The following is an 18,256-nucleotide window of genomic DNA, read 5'->3' on the forward strand; positions in this document are numbered from 1 at the left end:
ACATACTTCTCGGTCTGGTTAAAGTGTAAATAGGAAAAGACCCTGTCGGAGGTTTATATTTCAATGATCGAGGGGTCAAGTGTATAGGAGCTCCTCGACTGGTGAAAATTATCGGGGGAGGAGGAGGTTCGCGGCTTTTTAGGGACGGTTTATGCCGGCTGAATTTTTAAGAGCTGGCCCGAAGAGTTTATGGAGGTGTGGAATACTTGAGCTGTATGTATTAGAGTGGTCGCAAAAGTTTTTGACGAGCTCACTTATGCCCTGAAATTTTTAGGAGAGTTGCGGATATGCTCGACGGTGCTGCTGCTTTCGGGAAATATTTTTGAGTTTTGTTGAGTACGAATCTGGTGGGCATATGCATTACTTAAAGCGACAAAGAAGGGATATGCTCTCGTCGGAAAAGTACACTAGTCCTGGTAGACAGTCGCAACTCTGCAGTCGGTCGCGGCGGCGGGACGATAGAAGCGCGATATTTCCGATATTCCGCAGAGTAGGTCACAAACAAAAGTACCGAGCGATAATAAGAAACGTCCGATCGAAGAGCGAGAGAGAGAGAGAGAGAGAGAGAGAGAGAGAGAGAGAGAGAGAGAGAGAGAGGGAGAGGAACGACTCGACGAGTCGCACAATTCATAATTGCAAAGTCGCTCGGCGAACTCGTTAAGTCCTGCCCCTTATATCTTTGACGAGCTCTCTCTCTCTCTCTCTCTCTCTCTCTCTCTCTCTCTCTCTCTCTCTCTCGCAAATGTTGGATAGATAGAGAAAAGTTCGAAACTCATGTTAAATTCATTAAACGATTTCTTACGCGCCGTGGTGTCATTCTTTTTTCGGGGGAATTTTCATCGTGATTTCTTCTGGAGGGAAATTTTCAAGCGATTTTTTCCCCGACGCGCGGTTGATTGAATATTTTTTACAGAACATCGAACTGTTAGTCGTATTTTCCAATAAGTATTTCGACGAAATTCGCTTGGGATTTTCACAAATTTTTCCCGGAATATATATAAAATTATAAGCTCGACGCGAGCGAAATGATTTTGTCGAACGAACATGTTGGGAAAAAATTTACACTGAAAATCGTTTTCAGCGAAATTAATTACACGAAACCATACTTCCGCTGCGAGAGCATCGATTGTTCGCGTTAATTAATTCTCCCGAATTTTCGAATTTTCTCCCCGTCAGAGCACCAGCGGCGGCGGCAGCAGTCCATCGGGAAAACAAACGGGCGATTCGACATTTCCGGCGATCCGAGCTTATCATTTTTTAATGAGAAATATTTGCACGCGCTAATTAACGCTTCCGCCCATCGCACATATCGTCCCTCTCTCGTTACATTTTCCGCCTCGACAATGCACAAATAATTCATCACGTCCCCTTCGAAAACACGAAGTGTCTCTATTACATTCCGCATATACGATGACCGACAATCCAAACATGTACGAATAAAAAAAGCACTTGAAATCACTCGGAAGTGAGAAGAAGAAAAACGCTCCTCGCTGAAGTGGAGGAGGAGAAGGAGAATGACGACACAACGACGAAGAAGCCTGCACGGCGGCAGCGACGCAAAGTTCGGAGTGAGAGTGGCGCTACTGCTGCTGTTGGGCCGTCTCCCTCTGGAATATTAATATGACGCGAAATATTATAAGCCGCGACAGCCGACGCCCTGGGAATACTAAATATGATCCGGCGAGGACGCGCGCGGCCCCTGGAGGTGCCGAGCGAGCAGCACCGTTTTGGTCGTCGAGCTCGCGGCTGCAGCAGTAGAGACGACGCCGACTCTTCGATGCTAATTTATGGAAAAACGTGAGCGGAGCTTTTTTTCAAATTGTTTCGAGGCGCGCGATTTTTTCATCTTGTAACGCTGGATCTGCGAGTTCTTCTCGAAAGTGACCCATGAATCGACCGGAGAGTGTCGGAGCAACGATAGTATTCGCGTTGAGATATCGATCACACCGGAAAAACACTACTGCGCAGCTCCAGCGCGCGAAATCCGGATAAGCAGCTTTCTTCGTCTTAGCCTCGCGCCGAGTTTGAATTCAGATGCACTCGTAGAGTGAGAGCATATTTATGGGATATTTTCTTGCGATCAACCGATGAGAATGTCGAACAGAGCCGCGACTACCAAGACACCGAGAAGAGAAGGAGAGGGGATAAGGGAGGGAGAGACGTGGCTGCTCCCTTATCTCGCAATCCGTGAATTCCTCGACTACTGCTGCTGCTGCTGCATTTCCCGTGGGATCCTTAAGTAAACAAAAATATATATGCGTGGATACGTACGCGTACGTGTTCCCGTTCCGTCATTCTCTTTGAATCGCGAATGCCGGGGCGGGTTTTATCTCCAGGATAGAAATTCGCTTTTTCTCCGCGCGCGCGCTGCTCACTGGTCCAGAAAAAGGAGGACTTCTCTCTCTCTCTCTCTCTCTCTTTCTCTCTCTCTTCTCTGGCTCATCTGTCTCTCGCCCTCCGCCGGAGGAGCCGAGCCGGCGCGAAAGAGAGAGAAGAGACGTTTACAAGATTCACAGAATTCCCTCAGACTTTTATTGAATTTTAAATCCTTCGATGTTTTGCGAGTTTTATGCCGCCGCCACCGCGCTGCTTCTTTTCAGGAACCACCGGTAGGAGCGCTTCGTCTTCTGCGCGCGTTGTTTTTCGAATTTGCGCGTACTTGCTTCTCTCTCGGGGTATAGATGCGGCCATGGCTTTTTCGCACTAGAGCGCGCTGCTCTGTGGAAAGCTCGCGATTGGTTCGGCTCTGAGTTCGGCGTTCTTTGAGCGCGTGCATCGGAAAAAGTTCTTTTGAATATATAATACAGTTGAGAGCATGTCTATGCTGTTAGCTCAGAGTACATTGCAATCGTATACCTTGATCAACCATTTATTTTGAATACGAAGAGAAAAATTTCTTTTCAATCGTGACTTTCGTACAAACCACTAATAACTCCTCCTCACGCCGGGGCGGTGTACAGCAACGCGCTAGCCGTAGAGCGAATAGCGCAGCAACTCGGGCAATTGGTGCAGTTTACACTGATTAAAAAGTACGGCCGCGCTCGCACGAGACCTGCAGCCTGCAATCGTCCTCCTCCTACCCTCCGACGTTCTCCCGCTGCTTCTATACAACGTAGCTGTACAGCAGCAGCAGCAGCAGCGCGTAAGCTCGTAACTCGAATTATCGAGGTGTTTCCTACTCTCGGGGAGAAAAGCCGCGCAGTAGGTGAATCGTTCTTGCGATAACGTTCGCCTCCCCATATATACGTGTCTGTACGTATGTCCAGAGCCGGCAACGTTTTATTGGACAAGCCAGAGCGACTTAACAGCTCGTTTTCTTTGATCCCCGATGTAAAAGTCTCTTTATACCCAATACTGCCTCTTGCTAGACACGTGTAGTATACAGTCTACAGCCGTCGTATGTGCCAGGCTTTACGCGGCGTATTGAATAATCTTGACGCGTCTGTATACCTATAACATAGCCCGGCACTGCATTCTCATCGCCGGGAGCTTGTTTTCTTGACCTGAAAACTTATTTTACGACCAGCCGCGTATACAGCTGTATATGTAGCCAGATATGCGAGGGCTTAGCGTATGCTGGTCGGACGATCTATGAGAGATAGAGGAGGCGAGCGCGATTTGCATGGATATGTGTCGCGGCGGCGGCCGTTTTGCTCGCTGAATCTCGATGCGCGCACTTTTATCCCGTTCGCTTTTTCCGCAACACACACCTCGCTACAGTCGGTCTCTTAAAAATTCACGCTTCGACGAATTTCTAATTTCTTTCAATCCGCCCCGGCGAATTAATAAAACTTGAGCAGGGAGCGAGACTCTCGAGCGGCACTGCAGCAGCCTTGTGACACGGGGCCGGGAAAAAAAACCAAGATAAAATGCCACGCGGGCAATCGGAACCCCTGCAAAAATTTAATTAAAAACTTATAACTCCCCGGCAAATCTCGAAAAGGCGCGGCGCGTAATTGCGATACAGTGGGAGAAAGCCGCTCCGAACTTTCCGACGCTGTACTGCTAATTGCCCGCGTCCACTCGTCGGCCAATGACAAAAAGCGAGATGAGGGAGGGGGTGGCTTGAGAAATCGCCACAACTGTTTATTAGCACGCGAAGCCCTTTGCGTGTATTTTCTGTACGATGTATGTGTATATGTATAGCGCAGGCAGGGGTAATTAAAAATTTTCAAACTGCGCGTAATCGATGCAGAGAGAGAGAGAGAGAGAGAGAGAGAGAGAGAGAGAGAGAGAGAGAGAGTGAGAGAGAGAGAGAGAGACGGAGAGAGAGAGAGAGAGTTTGCAGGCAAATTATCGCGACAGTGGCGGAGAGCTGCTTCCTAAAACTAATTACGCCGCAAAACTGTCTTAATTAAAAATGTGTCTGTCGCGTGAGCGAGCGGAGACTTGACGTTGCTGTATCCGACTCTTATCTGGTCTATTATCCTCTGTCAGGAAAATGGGTTATAGATAAAAAAGTGGACGGGCTTTTTGTTTATCGGAGGTATGTGTTGTGTTTTATTTTCGAAAGTGTAACTGTCGCTTCGGCTTCTCGAGGCTGTCTGCAGGATAAACTTTTCGAGTTACATATTTATTTCCCTTATAATAAACGTTAATAATTTTTCTTTATACCATTTCCTATGTACAGGTAATTTTATTTACCTGTATAGGATGCCTTCTAAAGGCATTGTAAGTGGTTTGATAAATAAATAAATAAATTTCGTAAATCTTTGCAAGTTTCTTCATTTTTCGGACTCTCCTGCTGAAAAATCACACTTTCTAACATAAAAATTGAGCTCAATATATAAAACAGGCCGCAATATCAGGCATCACTTCACTCCTCTTTCCAGCTCGATCCAGTTCGCCATATTTTTCTCGCTCGCGCTTATATATTATTTACGCGGCTCTCCATCGCGTGCATCCCTCGGTTTATTCGTGTATGTGTGTGTGTATAGGTTCACGCTGGTGTGTAGGAGGGCGGCGACACCCTTATTACCTCCGAGTCGAGCATAAGCGTGCGCCATGAATATTATGTCATTATGCAATCTTGACGAACGCGCAAAGCCGTGCGACCAGCCAACCTTATACAGCTTTAACTTCGACCCCGTCTGGTTTGCGTCGTTTACCTCCGTTGCCGTCTATATATAGGTACACATCGACGAGGCTTTAAGAAATAACCTTTGGATTTGTTGTGCACGCAGTGATGGTAGTGCAAAATGTGTTTCTTTTTTGACGTTGTTATACCGTTGATTTGTTTTGGATGCAATCCATCCGCTGCTTTTTTTTTGAAGGTCTTTGTTTAAATTTCAGCAAATATGCTGAAATTCTATGCTGGTATTTTTTAATGAACTTTATTCTCCTGTCGGACTGGATGAATTTTATTTCATTTGATAAATCTTGAATTAGCGTGTGTGTATGTACATTTTGCAAAAAAAAAAAAAAAATGCTGAACCCACATCAGTCGAATTACTCTGCCGTGGTGCTTTTCCCGTTATTATTTTTCAACAAGCTCTGCACTATTTGCTAATCCAGCATATACAGCATTAAATTTCCAGCGGCGAGCGATGTATGCATACGTAGTATACGTTTCGTGCCGGTGATTCTTCCTTTTATTCACTTTAACAATGGAATTTCACGGGCAAAAATATATTGATTCACTTCGATGAAACGTGAAGAGCGACTCGTTGAAAACAAATGACGTTTTTGAAAGCTCGCGGCGCCATACGCTCTCGAAATAGGCGAAATTTAGCAGCGCTTTAATCCCGACCGGTCGCCGAGCACTTATTCGACTAAAGCTCGAGAGATTGCGCGATTCAGGTGGTTTTCGTGCGTCGAATCATGTTTGCAAGTGCATCAAATTTAACCAGTGCCTTTTTTGGGACAACGTGTTGACTATCATGTCGCTAACGATGAAATATGCTTTGCAGATCGCAACTGATTTTCAGCGGTATAATTGACTCGATATATATATATATATATATATATATATATATATATATATATATATATATACACCACACACACCCACACACACACACACACATTTCACTTGACATCAATTTTATGTTTAATTCGAAATTCCGCGTGAAAATACTTGCTTTCGTAATGAAATACGATAGAAATGTGCGTGCACGCAGATTATTATCTGACAACCGTGGTCAGAATGCACGGAATGAAATGATTAAAATTGCTCAACGGATTAACAACATTTTATATACGTACCATGTATTTTCATCCAGATTTCATTTTAATTTCGTTCAATTCCTGCGAAGCATTTTCACCGACGCGTTATTCCTGTAGCTATATTTTTCTTATCGAGGCTTCCAATATCCGTGATATGCCGCATACGCGAACAATCATACGGGTAATAATTTATTCAAAGAACTAGCCTGCAATATATCGCGTTCAGACTAATCCTGACAAAAAAATTATTTCTAAAGTCGAATAACGAAACTCGCGGCGTTTCAACAACTCAATTCCTGCATCCAATACACGCGACTCGCCTCGCCCATTCGACTATAATAACAACCGGCGAGCCCACGACCGCACACCTAGAGCAAAGATCTCGGCGTTGGCTCGGTGTTTCCGGTCTGCGCGAGCGCCACGTCATTATTTGCGCCCTAAATGCCGCTGCAGGTGTCGCTGCACGCGAAAACGCAGAAATTCTTTTTCTCCCGAGCGCGATAAGTGGCGCTTATTATCACTCTCTCGCGATTTTTTTGCTTTCCCGACTCGACATTATTGCGCACTAGTGGCTCGAGCTTTGATACTTTTATTCTATATCGACTGGTGTATAATTTCTTCGAAGTCCTACAGTCGAATGATAGCTTTTCCAGAATTTTATAAAAACTTAGAAAAAAAAGAAAAAAATCCACATCAAATACAATATACTTCGCGCCATGTTTTCTTACGCTATACAACTCGCAGAGTATTTTTATCAGTGAGTTCTAGCAGTACGAAGCAGCATTTTCAATCTATTGAATAAAATGGAAAAGATAAAAGCAACAAAAATTCACTCAACGACAAGCTGACAATTTTCTCCCACACGGCAGTAGTACTCCCCAGCTTCTCCGCTTCCAGCGTGACGTTTGAGGTTTTCCTCCGTCTATGTCGAGGGAGTCGCAGGTGGCAGATAGCGCGCGCGCAGATTTGCCTCTCTTTCCAAGACAGCGACCGCAGCTAAGGGAGCGAACCGCCTGCCGTTGACGCATAAACCAGAAATCGCTGGCTCTCTCCCTCTCCGTGTCTATTTCTCCCTTTCTCGAACTCACCGTGTCGGCGTGTACTTATACGTGTGTGTGTATAAACTGGCTGCGCGAAACAAATTGTTTGCGTTCACCGTTTACTCCGCTGATTGCTCCAACTTTGATTCTGTGGGAGCTTTGCTGATTAGAAATTATCGAACGTTGCCGCACACGCTGCTGGTGACTGCGCCTGTTTGTTTGTTCTTCTGAGCTAATGGGGCTTGAATAGTTTGTTCCGAGAGTCAAAAGCGGCGAACGGAGCTGCGAGCGAAATGCGCATAATTTACAAAACTGCATTGTTGCGTGCCCGCGTACATAGTCGTTTGGTATAATTGAAAGGGAAGTCGGATATAAACGAACAACGCGATTCAATTAACGGACTCGAGTACTACGGCTCTCGCCTGGGTCCATTTCAATTCCGACTTCTCGCGAGCCAATCAGCCGAAACCGCGATTACCGCAATCGAAAAAAAGAACCAAGAGGAAAGAGAACGCAAAGAACCCCCCCCCCCCCCTGGAGCGACTGATCATCCCGGCGTTTACACGCTACACCTAACTCGAATAATCTCTCTCTCTCTCCCTCCATACCACCGGTAGGTAAAGCGGCCGCTTTCGCGCTCCAGCGGTAGCGGCGAAGACACACAGCATCTGGCCTCGACAGGTGTATATAGGTAGAGAGCGAGCGAGAGAGCTGCTATAGAGTTCTGTGCTACAGCAGCGGCGGCACGTCGTCGTCCGGCTACACGTCGGCTGCAGCCCGATATCGCGCATCGCCGATCGAATCGCTCGTGCATGCATACTTCGCCCCGGCTAATTTCGAGCCGTTCTCTGTGCGGTGTACCTGCGCCTGCCACGTGCCGCCGAAGGCCAGGAATCGCTGCCGACTGACGAATCGGATAATCGAGTTTAAGGGACTCTCTGCATCGGGAGCGAGGATAAGCGTTTTTCCTTTTTTTTCGACCTCGTCTCGCGCTGCCTCAATTCGAGAGCGGCTAATCATTGGCATAGTGTACGTACCAATCTGCCCGCAGCGCAAACACGCCGGTGGACCAAATAAAAGTAGTCGCGCGGGGGTTCGGGAAAAAAGCCATCCGTTTCGGTCACAAATCATTCGGGAAGCGTGGCAAAATATCATAAACTATAGCTGCCGCCCTCGGCTGCATGAGAGCTAGAGAGATCGGGCAAACAAACACGCGCGTGTACGACTCGGCCGCAGAAAACGATTAACGCGGCAATATTTCGCTGTAAGAGGGACAGTGCGTACACGTATACGTACGCGCACCTATACATGCAAGTTTGCGCGGAAAGTGAGCATCGCAGACCTCAAATCCGACCGAGGGTGCGGGATTTCTATAAAGCCGGGGGAAAGAGAGAGAGGGAGAGGGAGAGAGAGAGAGTCGAAGATATAGGGGAGTTGGCTCGCGTGTTAATCCAGGCATTACGAGCCTATGCTGTACACTACTGTGTCGGAGAGTCTGTGTGTGTTCTCTGTCTCTCTCTCTCTCTCTCTCTCTCTCTCTCTCTCTCTCTCTCTCTCTCTCTCTCTCTCTCTCTCTCTCTCTCTCTATGTTGGTCCGACTTCGGGGGTTCCATGGGATATCCGCGAGAGCATAACGCGTTACGAGAAACTGACGGAGGGTTACGAATGGTGGGTTTGTATCGGATGAATAGAGGAGTCAGGATGTGGGTGAACGAGTTTGTTTATTTGTGTGTGCTGTTATTGCTTCTTCGTGTGTTTTCAATGCCAAGTTACTATTGTTAGAAGTGACTATGTACATAATAGGGGTAACATCGATTTATTAAGAAGTGTGTCTGAAGAAATACCTAAATATGCAGTACAAATATTTCACTTTAAACTTTCCGCAATACCGTGCGGGTTTAAAGAATCAATACTTCTCAGAAAATTAATAAATCTCTCGTGTGATACGTCATTTCAGGTAACTAATGACCCTGCTGAATTACGGCCGACACCGTCAATAAAAAAAAAGCTATCGACATAAGCACTCTAAATCAATTTCTCACAAAACCAAAATCAAGACGTAATCCCGCTGAAAAAAAAGAAACAGCCATAAATCTCCCTCGACACCTCGAAATCATCACTCGTGCATAATTCACACATCATCGCACGCTTTCCTCGTTAGCTTTCAAATCCCTGCGTAAACTAAAAATCCTCGTCCCCAAAACGCACATCGCGAAGAAGCATCTTTCGAGGAGCGACGTACATACACACGCACAGCATCATCTCGCGCGCAGAAAACGTCGTAATAAATGACGCTCCGAAAATTCATTTCCACGATGCGAGCTCGAAAAAAGGAGCGAACGCGAGAAGGGAACAAAGCCGAAAGCGAGACCATTAGATTTATATTCAGGATCATCACGGACAAAGAGCGCGAACCCTCGCACACGTGTAATACAATTGGATGGCCTGTATGCGTGTGTGTGTGTCTTCGTTGCGCCCCTTCGGTTTAAAGCAGGCTATTACGCAGCGTAGAAATATACACGAGGATTTCGGGGCGAGTCGTATAACAGAATTCTCGACGGTGTCGGATGAATGCTGGAAAGAAAGAAGCCAGAAGAGGGTCGAGGTGTTATTGAGCCGATTAGGCGTGGAGAAGTAGTTTCGAGGAGTGTTATAGTGCCGCTGCCGAAAATTTTCGACGCAATTCTACAACGTTTCGGTTTCGACTCGGTTTTGTAAGTTATGCGCGTAATATACGTCGTCGATTGGAATCCGCCTCGTGCACTTTTGAGAATTTCGATTTTCTCTTCAGTATAACGCCGTTGTTGGTGGCACAAGTTCTGTTTTTGTGGATTTTATTGTGAATCGAATTTCGTTAGTACACCCGAGAGCTCTAGCTGACGAGTTAGTTGTCGAATGCCGGATGAAATTAATTGTTCGTTCGAATCCCCAACATTCCTCGCGCATAGCGAAGGCCCGGCAAAAGCCAGCGTAAAAAGAATTAACGCGCGATTTTTATGAGATTCCGTATGCACTCTCGGCTGGCGCAATCGCGCGCGACACTTTTGTGTTTGCGCGGGCGGACGAGAGAGAGAGAGAGAGAGAGAGAGAGAGAGAGAGAGAGAGAGAGAGAGAGGGAGAAAGAGAAAGAGAAGCAGCGCATCTTTGATATTCCTTGTGTACACACGCGGCGGCGCGTAGCGACGTCGACGCGGAGGAGGAAGAGCTCAAATAAATTAAACAATCGAAACCTTTTAGCGGAATTGAATTCTCGCAATGAAAACAGAGTCAGCGCGCGCAAAGCCCGTCTATAAGCGAGAGGAGAGGGATGGAAAAAAGGAGTGTCTTGGCGCGTCCCGTCATTTCTTCTCTTTCTCTCTCTCTTTCGGCATTTTTCCTCTTTCTCTCCGCCGCTGCCTTTTCCGGAACTCGCGCCAAGAAAATCAACGATTTCGCCCTTCCGACTTTCGTGCTGCTGCCTCCGTTTTTCTCGGCAAATATCTCCTTGCCTTTTCCTTTTTCTCTACCTCTCCCTCTCCCTCTCTCTACGCGACGCGAGTCTTTGTAAAACACGGCTACGCGACTATAAACTTTGCTCACGGCGAGATTATTGCATTAATTTTTTCTCCGCTGTTTCTCTTCTCTCGGTCTATTTACTCTCGCGCGCACGGTGCTTCATACTTTTATTTGCATTGTTGAAACAATCACCATAGCTGGTCGTCTGAGAGGAAAAGTTTCGTCCCTCTATACTATACGCACGCCATAGTCTGCGGATTTGCGTTTAATATAACACGAATGAGAGAAGATGAAACTCGATTTTTCGCTCATCTTAGAGGGATAAATTACTTTCGCATTTTGACGCGATCATGCGAACCAGCTTTTTAAAGCGCCGAGAACGTGTACTCCGATTTCTTATAAATTTTAAATACCCGATCGTAGCAGCAGCAGCGATTCTCTCGCGCGGACTTTCTTTATCTTCTTTGTTCACAGTGACGGCTTCGCTTCGTGGAGCGAGCTTCTCATTTATCGATTCGTCGGCAGCTGCAGCTTGGATATTCTCATTACTGCGCGCCGTCTTTACACAGCATTTATACTGATATAGTCATTACGCAATATAATCGATGCACGCTCGCTTTATTACGTAATTTTCTATCGCGTTGGATTGATAGCTTTGCCTAGTCCGTATACACGCTATTTCCTCTTATATAGAAGAGTCTATAATTGAGACTTTAATTACACACCGCAATTCTTTCAAAATTCATATCATAACCTTCGTCACGCTGAACGTCGATAACGCCAGTGTCAATAGCTCGCCGTCGGCCTTAATCCTCGCAAGCATATCCAAATCTCGCCGAACACTTGGACTCTATCATTCTCGACTCCCAGACTCCCTATTAAATTCATCTCACAAAACCAGAAATCCCCCTGGCCATCACCTTCCCCTCTCTCTCTCTCTCTCTCTCTCTCTCTCTCTCTCTCTCTCTCTCTCTCTCTCTCACTTATATGCAGCCACCTAGCTCTTGGTCCCATTCCATCAGTCAACTGTCGCCTGGCTTCCATCGGCTCTCTCTCTCTCTCTCTCTCTCTCTCTCCCGAGCAAATATTTGCTCTGCGGCGTTGACTCGCGCGTGCGAAAGGTCGAAAAGCTCGAGAATCGTAGGCGCGCGCGCGCGCGCGCGAGAGAGAGAGAGAGAGAGAGAGAGAGAGAGAGAGAGAGAGAGAGAGAGAGAGAGAGATAGAGAGAAATTGGCTGCCGCGCCGATCGTGTCGGGGAAAAAAGTCGAGTATAGGTAGAGGAGAAGCTGGTGGTGGTATGGCTGGATGTGAGAAATTACTGCTGCATGGGAAAAAGAGAGGAGGGTGGCGAGGAAGGCGAATTGGCAAATGCACTGCTTTAGGGACTCGCGCGAGTCTTTTGGAAGCATCGAGCATGAGAGATATCACCGAGAGAGCGAGTAGGGTGTTCGATTAGGGTGATTACCAGAGATGAGCTGGCCCGAGGGAATCGGAAGAATAATTTATGTGAGATGCGCACAGTGAATTTTTTCATGCGTTCAGTTGTTGACTTCTTTCAAGAAAATATACTCGCGCTGCAGCGGCTGTACACTCCTACAGCGATGAAAAAAAGAGAAAACACCCGCACGAGATCGCGAACACGAGCGTAAAGCATTCTCAAAAATTCGAGAGCAACAGCTTATGCAAACCCGCGGATCCCGCCATAAATATCCAGCACCCTCGCAGCGCAAACACGCGCGCACGCACATCGGAGCCGGCAGGGAGCAGCCCCCTAAAACCCCCAGCGCACGCTATCACTCGGAACATATTCTCCGCGATTTAGAGTCGCGGCCGCCGCGCGCGTATACCCACCCACCCACGCACGTACTAGAAAGAGAGAGAGAGAGAGAGAGAGAGAGAGAGAGAGAGAGAGAGAGAGAGAACCGGCCAGGACAAACATACTGACGGCGAAAGAGCGCGCACGAGAAGAAGAAGGAGAAGCGGCGTTATAGAAAAAGGGGATGGCGAGTTGCCTCCTGCGTACGAGAGAAAGAGGTATGGAGCGAAGCGCCGGGTCTGGAATTCGCAAGAAGCATACATACACAGGGGTTGGTACGGCAGCAGCAGCAGCTCTCCGAGTGTATGGCGCCAGCCGATAACGGTAATCCAATTTTTCGGAATAATATTTGTCTTGAAGATCGACGACGACCGGCGGCGGCGGCAGCGTCTTGGCGTTTCTCCTTCTATCTGACACCTTATGCGAGCATCCTCGCGCGCGGAGATGGCTGACCTTTCTTCGGGGCTGGGATTCTGCGAGTGAGAGAGAGGACGTTATTTTTTGGCGGCGACGACGACGCTTCTTCCCCGATAGAGACGTATTACGTGCGCGTCGGGAGAGCGAATAATGCCGGTTTTTCATTTTTCCCGAGGATTTATGTGCGCCGGAGGGAGAAAGCCTCGATTTGCCGAGAGTTATCGCGATGAATCGTGACGTGTTTGTTTTGCGCGCGGGCGATATCCTTCTCTCTCTCTCCCCCCCCCCCTTTCTCTCTCCGCGAAGACGCCAGAGCGAATTTTCGCGAGCAGGGAGTCGTATGAACTGCAATAACAATGGCTCGCCGTTTAAAATTCAATTAAGCTCGCGCGAGCATAAGGTCCCGCGCGCGAATTTCCATCCTATCCCAAAGTCTATTCTGGTCATTCGACGACGTTTCTTCCCTCCTCCCCCAAGACACTTCAATAACCATAACGATTTCCCAAAGAAGAAGGAGAAGCTGGGAGCAGCAGCGCAATTTTCAATTCTACTCCTTTATCCCGTTCCGGCACTCCTCCTCCCGTATTCATTGTCCTAGTATCTCTCTCGGTAGAGAGCAGTAGCGGTAGTCTCTCGCTCTCGGCTCTTATCGCTTCCGCAGTTTGGCTTGACCGAGGATCGAAGACTCTCGTCCCCCAGCCCTCCCTCCCTTTCTTAGTCTCTCTCTCTCTCTCTTTCTCTCTCTCTCTCTCTCTCTCTCTCTCTCTCTCTGCGGCAGGATTCGCCGCTTCGCATTAGAATCAAGAGAGAGAGAGAGAGAGAGAGAGAGAGAGAGAGAGAGAGAGAGAGGAGTAGAGCCTCGTGGATGGACAGACAGATAGGGAAGCGGATGAGCGCGCGGCAGCAGAATAGTATAGTACAGAGAGATAGCTGCGACCCGGGAGAGAGTGGGACGTGTATAAACGTATATAGAGTGAGAGAGGGAGAACGGAACAGCGCGCAACGACGGCCGAAGAGTTAATAAAGAAGGATTAGGGAGTGCCAGGGTAAATGATATCACGTGAGAATATAATTAACGTGATTGGTTGTACACCCGGGGATTGTTTGTTTTATGCGGCTCGGGGATGATAGTCTCCGCGGCCGTTTGTGGCTTGTAAGCACCACGGCTGAATGCGATGTAATCATGCCGTGTGTGCAGTCTGCTGAGAGCCTCGACATTTCAATAATGCAACGCCCTCGTGTGGTGGCTAATATACTTTCCTTGAAATCGTACAGAGGCTCGTTGAAACGTAAACTCGAAAATTCGAACGCCCACTCTTAATCCCGAAAAACAGATCGGCAAGTTCGCCGAAGCACGAGCGCTAGCAAAGAAGTCAGCAGCAAAGCATCCTCAAGTGCGCCGATAAAGAGGTACGTAAAGCATCCCGAAACTCTCCGGAAAACGGGGGCTCTTCTCGCAGGAAGTAAGACGGAAAATTAGAAGAAGAGCAAGCTGACTTACCTCCCTCCGGCCCCTTGGGTTGCCCCGCGAGCCAGCGGCAGCAAAGAACAGACCGAGACCACCGCGGTGGCGGCCAGGCATATTGGAGGGGGTGGTTAGGCTGCTATCGGCGCACACGCACGCATATATATATATATATATATATATATATATATATATATATATAGAGAGAGAGAGAGAGAGAGAGAGAGAGAGAGAGAGAGAGAGAGAGAGAGATAGAGAGAGAGAGAGAGAGAGATAGAGAGAGAGAGATAGAGAGAGAGAGAGAGAGAGAGAGAGAGAATACCCGCGGGAATGGGTTTGCTTTCAGGCCACGGCAACGCGAATGGAATTTCGATGAAGCGGTGCCGTGGTGCTGCTGCTGCCCAGCCGGATGAGGGCATCACGTCCGAGCGGAGAGTTTGCCTTGGCCGCAGACGCAGAAGGAGGAGAGGCGGAGTCTGTGCGGATCTCGTGCGCCACCTCGGTCCAGGAGTTGGGCGCCAGATGCGCCGCTGTTACCGCCGCTGCTGCTGCTGATACGATGCGGTGGGTGGCGACAGCGGCTGAGCGAGAAGGGACACGCGAAATTTTGAGGAGAGACAGAGCCGTAAGGTAGAGCTCTCTCACTCGCGAACTATGCGATGTGGCTCAGTAGGAAGGTCGTCCTGGCATTGATTTTTGAGCTCGGGTTCGAGGGCAAAACAGCTGAAACGAGTTTGTCGGAGTGGGCTTTTACCTATCCGGTGTGCAAATAATGTAGCATCGTGTACTTTTGACGATTGTTGTCGCGTACGTTCGTGGACATAAATGCGTTGTTGTTGCTGCACAAAATGAAATTGCGAATTGCGATCCATTAAGATGAGTAACGCTGCAGTGTTAGTTCAAAAGAACAACGAACTTTTTTTTCGACCAACGCTGTGTATTCTCGCCGATTGAAAAATATAACTCTCGACAGAGTCGCCCGGAAAATAAACGCATAACATCTTCTATATCAACGGAAGAATCAAATATGTCATTAGCGTAAGTAAATGCTCGTACGCGTGCTGCAGTTCCGTGAAATTCGAAAATCCACAGACGCGAGTGTAACCCCTCTCTCCATTAGGAAAATTATGTTTGCTTATGGAAAATACGTATCTCCGCACGTATAACCCGAATCTATTTCCAACTCGGTCGATCCCTCTCCATGCCATTCATTACATCCCGCTCTCTCTCTCGCGCGCCAATAAATACGCGTATAAAAAGCCGCGCGCGGCCTCCTCTCCAGCAGCCTCCTCACCCCCAGTATCTCATCCATCTGCATAAAGCGCGTATTATCGGCCGCAGAGCTCTCCTCCCATATAGCAATAAAAATGCGCGCCCGGCTTATCCCCGAGATACTCTCCGGCAGTGCGTATACGCGCGTGTGTAATATATGCACTGGGCTTTAGCCGCAGCGACGATCGTCGCTGACAAATTGTGGCTACAATTCCACGGCGCGGACAGTATCGTTCCGTAGGAGATAGAGACGGCTTATCTTTAGGATCATTAGCCTCGAGAGAAGGAAGGCGAAGAAAAAGAAGAAGAAGAAAGCAGAAGAGAGAGGGGAGTTACGGGCGATTTTTCCGGTCGCGCCCGGGGAAATCAGACGCTGACGAATCGGCGGAACGGCTTTATCGTCCGTATAACTAACTGCGGGGATTTTACGTATTGCCCGGAAGAGCTGCCAGCGTCACGCTGTTTCTCGCTCTCTTATACTCGATCCGCGCGTCTGTTTGTACGTGCGCGTGGACGCGAGCCGCGCGAACAAGAGGGACGACTATAGCTAGAAACGAATTGCGCGAAAGATAAAGGGTCCGAGGAGCCACTCCAACCGGGTGCTGGAGAATTTTTGAGACTGCGCGCACGTGTGTGTGTGTGTGTATATATATATATATATATATATATATACACACACGCGGGGGAGGCGGCAGTAAAATCCGCTGCGAGGGAAAAAAGTGGGAGGCAATAAAAGAAAAAGAGAGAGGGGGGGAAAGCTTCTCACCAACGAGCCTTAAGCGATCTAACTTTCGGAATAAAATTACAGTTGGGGAAAATTCGTCAACCGATAGGGCGATGCCGACTGCGAGTGAGAAAGAGAGAGGAGCCAAGTTTTTGAAGAAATTTGCATACACGGAAGAGCCGGGACCGAGGGGCTGTATAACCGTCGCAAGGTGGGAGCAGAGAGGACCACAAATTCACGAGAACGAGAGCGAGCGATTTCGCGCGAGTCGCAGATAATCGAAAAGATTCTTCTTCTTCTTCGTCTTTTAACGTCGTCAATCGTCGTTGCTGCGAGAGATGCTCGAGAGACGAACGGCCGAGGCGTGCCAGGACTATTGATGATTATTATGCGCTCTGCGTCCGGGATATAATGAAGGAAGCGCGAGCGAGTGTTTATCTGGAACGGAATTTAAACTCGGGGAGGTTCGTCGTCATCGTTATGCATCGGATATAAGCCGTTACGGATGTGAAAAATCGTCGCATTTTCGATATGAAAATAGCAGTGTATGTTTCCAAAAATCCTATATCTGCCCACATTATTCATCAGCTAGAGTCGCGCCGAGAGCGCGTTTATTAATAGAATGAGAGCTGAATCAGCACTATTCTATACTGCGTTTGGAATCGTTCGACGTTGATTACACCCGAGGCACTGAATGCATTATACAAATCATAGTCTCTCTGATATAGCCGAATATGTACACCTACATCGAATGCATTCGAGTACCCTGTATTGATTATCTCGATTATCTTTTTGTACTGAATAAATTTTCGATCGCGAACGCTTGAAAAGCATACCCCCCTCGACCACAAAGACGAACGGGACGTTAAAACGGTAGTAAAAGAGGCAGCGCTGGCGCGAAGAAAAGAAGTCATTAGCGAGAGGGGCTACTATACCACCCTGCCAACAGCGAAAATAATTTAAAACTCGGCGGGGGAGAGAGAGAGTGCGCCAAGTCGTAACAATAACCGCTCTGCACTTCCGTGCTCGACCGAACTCGCGAACTTCCGCTCGAACGATTAATTAATAAAAAGGCGGTTATCGAAAAATTAAAGGCCCCTCTCGCGATTGAATCGGCGCACTTTTATACGCGGAATAGATATTATACTCGTTAGAGAATGCGTGATAGTTTAATTTCCGTGGAAAAGTTTTGAGGCTGAGAAAAAAAAGATTTTAAGCTCTGATCAAGGAAAAAAAACGTCACTGAGAAATCGTCATGACCAACTCACCAGTAGAAGTATAAGCTGGTGCAGCCTCTTGACGCCGGCGCTTAATGAAATATAGAGATTCTCGGGGCTCGTCCTTGTGTCCCGGGTTAAGAAAGCATCAAAAGCATCGCCGGGGGGATGTTGTACGAGCAATATCTGAAATCCTTTCCTCCTTCCCCTCCTTCTCCTCGGATCCCGCCGATCCAATATTTGCGGTTGAGATGAAGATCAACCGTCTCTCTCCGACCTCTCTCGGCGCTGCTCCTTGTCCCCTTTCTGCTCTTCCCCATTTATACATATACATCGCACAGTCACGTTGCGCACACACATCGACGCTAGAGGGCGCTCATCTACTTAGCCGCTCTGTCGCGAGAAGCGTTTACACTTTTCATGGGAGCTGTGTGTAGCCGAGATATCTTCCCTTACCTGCTGCTGCTTCTTCTTCTTTTTTTTCTTTCGCTTCTTCTTTTTCTCGGCTATACTTGTACTTGCACCTATCGGCAAACGCGAGGCGCGTTGAGGTTATGTACACGCTACTTCCTCTCGAGGCTCGGAGTTTCGGAAGTTGTTACAAACGGTTATGACGCGTATCGATCAGGCCACGTAGACGGGGGC

At 47.9% G+C, this 18,256-nt stretch overlaps 1 protein-coding gene across 2 annotated transcripts in view; it reads left to right on the top strand.

Annotated features, from left to right (window-relative positions):
- LOC100114326 overlaps positions 1-18,256 on the top strand; it is a 246,066-nt gene that overhangs the window by 35,678 nt on the left and 192,132 nt on the right. The window lies entirely within an intron of this gene.

This window comes from Nasonia vitripennis, chromosome 1 (genome assembly GCF_009193385.2).
Source record: "Nasonia vitripennis strain AsymCx chromosome 1, Nvit_psr_1.1, whole genome shotgun sequence".
Taxonomy (NCBI): Eukaryota; Metazoa; Arthropoda; class Insecta; order Hymenoptera; family Pteromalidae; genus Nasonia; species Nasonia vitripennis.